The sequence below is a fragment of the Cupressus sempervirens genome, chromosome 3 (assembly GCF_028749045.1).
Source record: "Cupressus sempervirens isolate cs-2001-9-10 chromosome 3, ASM2874904v1, whole genome shotgun sequence".
Classification (NCBI taxonomy): Eukaryota; Viridiplantae; Streptophyta; class Pinopsida; order Cupressales; family Cupressaceae; genus Cupressus; species Cupressus sempervirens.
The window spans coordinates 992,932,890-992,940,876 of NC_143120.1; the positions used below are offsets into that span (position 1 = coordinate 992,932,890).

The window sequence follows — 7,987 nt, forward strand, 5'->3', positions numbered from 1 at the left end:
GAATAAAACTTCAAGTTGATCAAATAACCAGCTTGTTAGATTAACCATCCTTTTTATTTATTGCATTAGGGAAAAAAAATGGACAGATCTATATATTTTTGCATCTTAATTATATGAAATTTTTATTATAAATAAAATGCTTCTTAGCAGTAGCATACTTTTAACCATGCTATCCACAAGATCTCAGTATTTTTAGTTCCAATTTATTTGCAGTTTCAATCATATGTTTTCAATCAGTATCCAATTTTTAACAAGTTAAACCTATCATTTTCTTTAAAATCTATAACTTACTTTTCCTAATTAGCAATTATATTTTATTCTTAACATATCATTATATTAAATTGAATGTTTTATTGAAACATTTAGTAATTATTTATTGAAATAATTGATAATTCTTTTTTAATATATGACTGAATATTTTGTTAATATATTTAATTTTCTTTGTATTTTTAAATATTATTTTTCATCTTACTAATGAGTTTTTATTATTTTAAATGAATAATGCAGATAAATATAAGTTTGGTTTTACTTTTATATAGGTACTCTCCCTTTCCTCTCAAATAAATCTTATTATTATATATATTACATATTGTTTGTGATGGGAAGAGTTAAGCTTCAGATCAAGAAAATAGAAAGCAATACAAATAGACAAGTTACCTATTCCAAGAGGCGAAATGGACTTACAAAGAAGGCCTATGAACTCTCTATTCTATGTGATATTGATATTGCACTTATTATGTTTTCTCCTTCTGGAAAACTCAGTCATTATTCTGGAAAGAAAAGGTAAGCTCTATTAGAACCATTGAATAACTTGTGTTTTTAATGTCTACGTTGCTTCTATAGATAGTTTTATTTACTAAAAATATTTATTTCATATGTTGTATATTTAAGGAACACTTCAAATATGGTGAATATACTTTGGATTATGTATAGTATTTCATATGAAATAAATGCCTAGTATTAGGGGAATTCTCAATTAAAGTTCATTCTATTTTATTTTATACTACAATATTAAATTTTCATTTTCTTTTTAGATTGACAGAAGATGTTATAGTTCGTTACGTTGATCTACTAGAATATGAGAGAGGAAGGTATGGACTTTTTACAATATTTTAAAAAGATAAAAATGAAATTCATAATATTTACTTTTACATTTCAATTTATTTTTTTACATATAATATGCTCACTTCAATTCCAATATTCTTGTATCAAATTACTCATTTAATAAGATAGATCTTTTACAAAGAATAAATATAAAATTTCATTAATCTTAGTTATAAGTTGTCTATGAACAAGATTGCTCCATTATTGCACTTATATGAATGTTTGATTAGACAATTTGTATACAAATGTATTGCAATTCACAGTAATATTATACCCACTTTCTTTTAGCTTTTTCACCTACATACCTCTAATAAGATTAAGTTTTGAATAAAATTATGTTCATGTTTAGTTTGGTTTTATAACTAATATTTTTGTCATATTTGTTCTCTATTTGGTATAAATTCTTTGAAATACGACAAATATACAAGCTTCAAAATCAAGAAGTAAGTCTCAATCTACAATGTTTAGTTTAATTTTTCTTCTTTCTGGTGTAATTTATTTTTGTGAATAATTTATTAATGTAGAAACCAAATCTTAGAATTAGACATAAATAAATGTTATTTTATGATATGTCTTAGCAGCTTTTAAATGAAATATTGAAGAAATTGAAGAGCGACAATGATCATGCCAATCATTTATCAAGGTCTTTTTTAAATTTATCTATTATTTTTGTACATGTAGTAAAACCCTTTTTACTAAGTAATATCTTACTAATGAGTGTTTCTACATTCTATCCATGACTATGCATTATCATCAACAACTCAGGAAACATTCCAAATGTTGAGGTATGCTTGATTTCACCATGATAAAGAACAATGATTTCTATTTTTTTAAGTTATGATCCAATTTTGATGTATAATTATTATGATAAATTTATAGGAGATTCAAAGAGAAATTAATACATGGAAATTGCAACTACTGAATGCAGAATCAACACTAAGGTAGAGTCTCTTACTTAATCTAAAGTAATATTTTTTCCATTAAATTATACTACATTGTAATTTAGTAAATTGATCTTAAAAACATCTAAACATGTGCAATTACTGATATGAAAAATATCCAATAATGTTTTTCATTGATTTCACTGTTCATATCAATGCTACCTATACTTTTATTCAATTTCCAATAAAATTATCCCTCCCTTTCTATGAACTCCTTCGCTCTGTAACCCTCCCCTTCACTAAAATTACAAAAATAAAAATTGAAAATCATACTGTTACTTTCTATATAAATCAAATGCCCAGGCAGTATTTGTGGGATCTTAAAGAACTATTTTTGATTTTGTAAAGAACATAAATATGAAAAAATTATATAAATATATTGAAGTTTCATATAATATTTCTTTTTTTTATTTTAAATTTGCAGGTGTTTGAAAGCAGGTCCTAATATGATAACTTCAGTACAGGATGCAGAGTATTATGAGAGAGTTCTGGAAGAATCCTTAATTAAAGTTCAACTTAAAAGGGTAAAGAACTCCACTTCTATTTCATTAAATGTCTTTTTGTAAACATATCTTACAAATTTTAATATTAAAAAACCAGTATAACAATTAGTTTTGATAATTATATCATTTTCAAATTCTAAGAAAATTATAATTTTCTTCAAAACAATTTTGAAATATATTACAGAATTTTCTTGAACAATCTGGCATAGTCTCGTATGGCCAAGCTAACATCCATGGTCAATCAAATATGCAGGTATGTTCTATTTGTGAGAAATCAAAATTTTGTTTTTTTAAATAATATTTTCCATATATCAGTGAAGATAAATTTTCATTTAGAGATAACTTATTGAATGCCAAAACTTTTCTCTCCATTTTTTTCTCAAAATGTACATGGCCGATCAAAATATACAAATATGTTTCATTTGAGCAATGCCCAAAAATTTTCTTTTGTCATATCTAATGAATGGAATATACTAGCTAAACTTTAAAAATGTTTCATACTAATGTGCATTAGAAATAGATACATTAAACGATGATAAATGATTTTGTTAACTATAAATTTTAATTTTAATTATATTGATATTTGCAGCCACAAAATAATACAAGTGAGAGTCAAATGTTAAGCCAGATATCACAAAGAGACCAAAACTCTGTAGATCTTGCCAATACTGATGGCATCTTTAGCATTAGGTATGTCTTTAAAACTTGTATTATTCATGGCAGTGATAAATGTTTACAAATATTTTGACATTGAATAAGTGTTTGGCTTCTTGAAATGAAGGGACAGTGGGGGAGAATGCATGGCTACAACAATTTATCCATCCTTTCAACAAGGCAATGGAAGTATGCAACTTGGAAATCATGCAAGTGAATCCAATATATCACATTTGAGTTATTATAATCTCCCTATTGAAGACAACAATAGTGATGAGCATGTTGAGCATGATATGGTGGGTAGTGATTATGGCTCTACAATAATATTCCCATCCAAATGGCAATCAACATATGGTGGACTTGATGACACCTTCATCAATGATGTAATGTATTGATATGCATGATTATAATGTTTTTGCTAACACTTTTGAAAACTATATTAGATTTATTTTTCCAGAAAGGATCTTAAAAATATTTCAAACAACTGTAATTAGTTTCAAACATATATTTTTCATTGCAATTTTTTGTTTCAATTATTAGTTCATGTGCCAATTTTTACATTTTGACATTTCAAAATATCAATGAAATTGCAATATTAAATTCTACTACACAAAGTTACAATAGTTAATACTTATTTCTTATAATTTAGAAAAGCAACTTTTTCTGATTTTTGATTCCTTGCAACAGACGAAAAAAAAAAATTGTTTGAAAAAATACCAATTTTTTAAACAATATTTGAAGCCTCTGAGTTTCCTATTCTTCTTGACATGCAGATTCACCAAAACAAACTAAATCCATATGTATATCCATTAATGATATAGTTTGGTTGTCTATTTTTTATATTATTCTTTAAAGTTGTTTATGCTGTTATTTTTCTTCCATTAATTTCAGAGTAAGGCTAATTTGTTTACACCTAGAGAATCCAAAATGTTCATTTTAAATTTACTGTTCCATTGCAGTTAGGGTTTCTTTAAACTGAGATAGTGTAAATGTTAATTCTGATGTCTAAAACAAAGCACTCTGCCTAACATATGTGAAGGAAGTAATTCCATATTATTTTTTCTAATACTTCTTCTACTAATATTTTTAACGCTAGAATTCGCCTACACTTCATCATTATATTGTCACTTTCATTTTCTATATATTTTTATTTCAACGGGTGTCTGTGGAATACTACAATACTATCCCACACATTGCATTTATCTTGTAGCATTTCAACTCTTCCTAAAATAATTAAGGAGGCTCCTTACAAGTCTACAAATAAATAGAATCAGATAGTGTTCAATGAACCCATGTTGAAAGTAGCTGTAAAGTTGAAGCAAAAGACTTGGGACCTTCAACTCTCGTAAGCAAGGAGAAACACTCTATTCTTAGATTTGCAAGACGTGCAACTCCAAGCCAAGCCTGTACTATCAAATTCAGGATTTGATGTCCCGATTTTCTTTCTCTTATGCATTCTATTTGTTCTTAGATTCCTTTCATGAACTATATAACTCAATGAAATTGGAAGAACTTAATTCTGCAATACATGATCATGAAAGCTACATAATGAAACATTCTTTCGTTCTTTCACTACTACTACAAAATATAGGGAGATGGATTCGCACAATATTTTCAACCAATGATATCAACAATGGCATATTTTATTTAAACTTTAAGATTCATACCATGCAAGAAGAATTACATATGGAGTGGAAATCTCATCACTCAACTCATACAATACATTGAAGGAACAAAGGTAAGAAATGGAGAACTCTCCAACAACAACACTTGATCACAACAATCATGAACTCCTTTCATCACAAGGTTCCAATAAGAAGTTCAAAGCCTCCCAAGCTACCCAACATGGACCCACAAAACCTGCAAATAAGATTTGAACATACCATGGAGAGCTCACCTCCCAACCTAGGCTTCAAAGACACCACCCACTGAGATAGGATAACCAATGCCAAATGGGTCACAACCACAATCAAACCACAAATGCAAGAACATCACAAGAACTCCAAATCCAAGGATTCACAATGGGTTTCACCTAAGAACCCATGACAAGGGTGAAGGTGGAGTAATCGTGAAGGATATTTCAATGCCAATACACACAATTGTCATGGCTTCACAAGGCTTGTAGCAATCACATTTCTTCCGTAGACATTCTCATTATCACCCCCAAATGACATCAAGTCATTGACAAGAAAAGGCTCATACACCTTGCTTATTTTTCCTCTTATCCATGAGAAGAGAACCTGCACTTTCATGGAGGTCACAACTAACCCTTTCGCCCCAAGACCACTTCTTCCCTCCCAAGGGTGAGTAATGCCTTCACACCCATGAACAATCCCTCAAATAAAATGCAAGAAAAACAAGATTGAAATTGTCATTTCCCAACCCTTACAAGAAAAAAATAACAATACATGTAAAATGCAAGAAATACATGAACACTTGATCTTCAACATGCTATTCTATTATAAAAATGAAGAGCATCCTTGGAAAGAACCACCAACCTTACTCAAAATGTGATGGAATAGAAATTTGAGAAGAACCCTATCCTTTTTTATCCAATATTCAAACCCTAGTGTCTCTAAATATAGAGAGTTGGTGAACAACCACTAAGTTCTTCAAGGCCCTCTAAAAAGGCCTCCAAATCCCACCCACCTACTAGAAATCACTTCTTGATTTGACCCTAAGTTCTTGGGCATCATAAGTGTCTCCTACCATTAATTCAAATCTGGGAAAGTATGTGGATAAGGGTAAGGACATAAGAATTCTCCATTTTTGCAACTTTCGAAAAATGCGTCTTTTGGAGGGTCCCTAAAGTTGCTTGGGCATTCTAGTGGTACTTAAATCCCACTAAATTAAGCTCCTATGATTACTATTTGGCTTCTAAAAGTGAATTAAATTTTCTAATTCAAATTCTTCTTTTGTGGGACTTCACATGATACCTCTAAACAAATGTGATTAACTTAAGCTCCTAATTAAGTTTAGTTTTAGTGTAAGGGTCTCATTGCCAAACCCTGATTGACATGTCATTCACACATATACATGGCATGTTTCAATTGACACCAAAAAATTATATTACACCTTACAATTGACATGTGACTAATTACATAATGAATTAACCTAATACATACATTCAAATTATGATTACAAATTAAATTATGTAACAATGAGGTTTAAATCTCGTCAATGGGTTCAACCTTGGTTTCATAATTTGTACATAGGTTTAGTTTTTGGTTCTCCGATCAATACCATCGTTTATTCCCTATTAATTCCCTACACACTCAATTTGAATATTAGTAGTTTGAGAAAATCACACACACACACACACACACACACACACACACACAAAACTTGCATAATCAAATTTAACTCAAAACATTCCTAAATTTCATTTCAATAACTTTACCATTTTCTACACATTGATTAGATATAACAGATTTGCATAATCAAAACACTACAACATCTTCATCAATTCAATTTAAATTACCAAAATAAACCATCATAATGCATGCACGTATATAAAATATCATCAAGCATCATAAGTAAAATATGTTGAAGTATTCATCATATGACATCTATAATATAGATCAATGTCTAGCTAGTTGAACAATGTCTCAAAATCTTGAGCCAAAATGTATCAAAAATAATTGTGTCAACTGAGCTATGATGGGTTGAGGTAACGCCTCATAGGATTAAAATGGATTTCCTTGAAGATCAAGTTCTTGATGATCACAAGAAGATCTAATGGTTACTTTTAAACTGGAATGGTCACTTATTTTTTCTTCCAATGTAACAAATTTCAAATTCCCTCCTTGTAAAAGTGACTTATGTCACTTATTGTAATTAAAGTCAACTTTAGGTCTTAATCATTGTAAAAGTTAGGTAAATCCCAACTTATTTTCAAAAGGGAGGTTATTCCAAGTTATTCCAAGTAGGCACTTAGGTAGTTATTCCATGAAGATGTCTCAAATAACTCCTAGCTAGTTAGTCTAAGTGATTGCTTGAGTAGTCTTCCTAGGTACTTACTCTGAGTAGTTATCCTAAGTAGGTATGAAAAGTGGTTACAAGTTGGTTATCAAGAAAATCTTATAAAAGACAAGGATTTGGTAATGAAAAGGGGGGAAGAGCTTTTGCAAAGGAAGAAATTTGCAGAAATATTTAGAGAAACTTTCAATAAATAATGATTTCATATTATGTAAAGGTTTTTGGGTTGATACTTTCTCGAAAATAATAAAGAATGCATTTGTTCGTGTGTAAAAATGTCTGTCTAATTTATGCTTGCTAATTTATCATATGTTAAATTAGTAGCTCCTTTATGCATTTGTATGGATTATGTACAATCCTTGCAAACAAAAATGTTCATCTCTTGGTATCTTGATGTGAATGCAGTAGTATAGTTTATCTTTTCATATGTTAGGGTCTACTACTATCCACTCTTTTTCATTGTTGCATTTTATGCTCAAAACCCCTTTACGAATTGTTGTCTTTTAGGAATCTCATTTGGTGTTTGTATGTATATTCTTTGAGTTTTTGTTGTTCATCTTATTTAGATTCATGTTCTATCCCTTTATACTTTCAAGTGAAAAGTACACCAAAATAAAAATACACCCATCATATGAGGGAGATGCCCCTCTCAAATGCAGAGGAAGATTGCAATTTGATAGTGAATAGCTGCAATCTCTCCAACTATTGGCATAATTGTTACTATTCATAGAGCAAATAGGGTCAATTTTGAAGATAAACTCATAACCAAAACAAACCAAAAAGATCTCCTTTGCCTAGACCTTTTGA

At 29.5% G+C, this 7,987-nt stretch overlaps 1 pseudogene; it reads left to right on the plus strand.

Annotated features, from left to right (window-relative positions):
* Positions 1-598: 598 nt before the first annotated feature.
* LOC149570091 (agamous-like MADS-box protein AGL66) lies at positions 599-3,589 on the plus strand (annotated as a pseudogene).
* Positions 3,590-7,987: the final 4,398 nt, after the last annotated feature.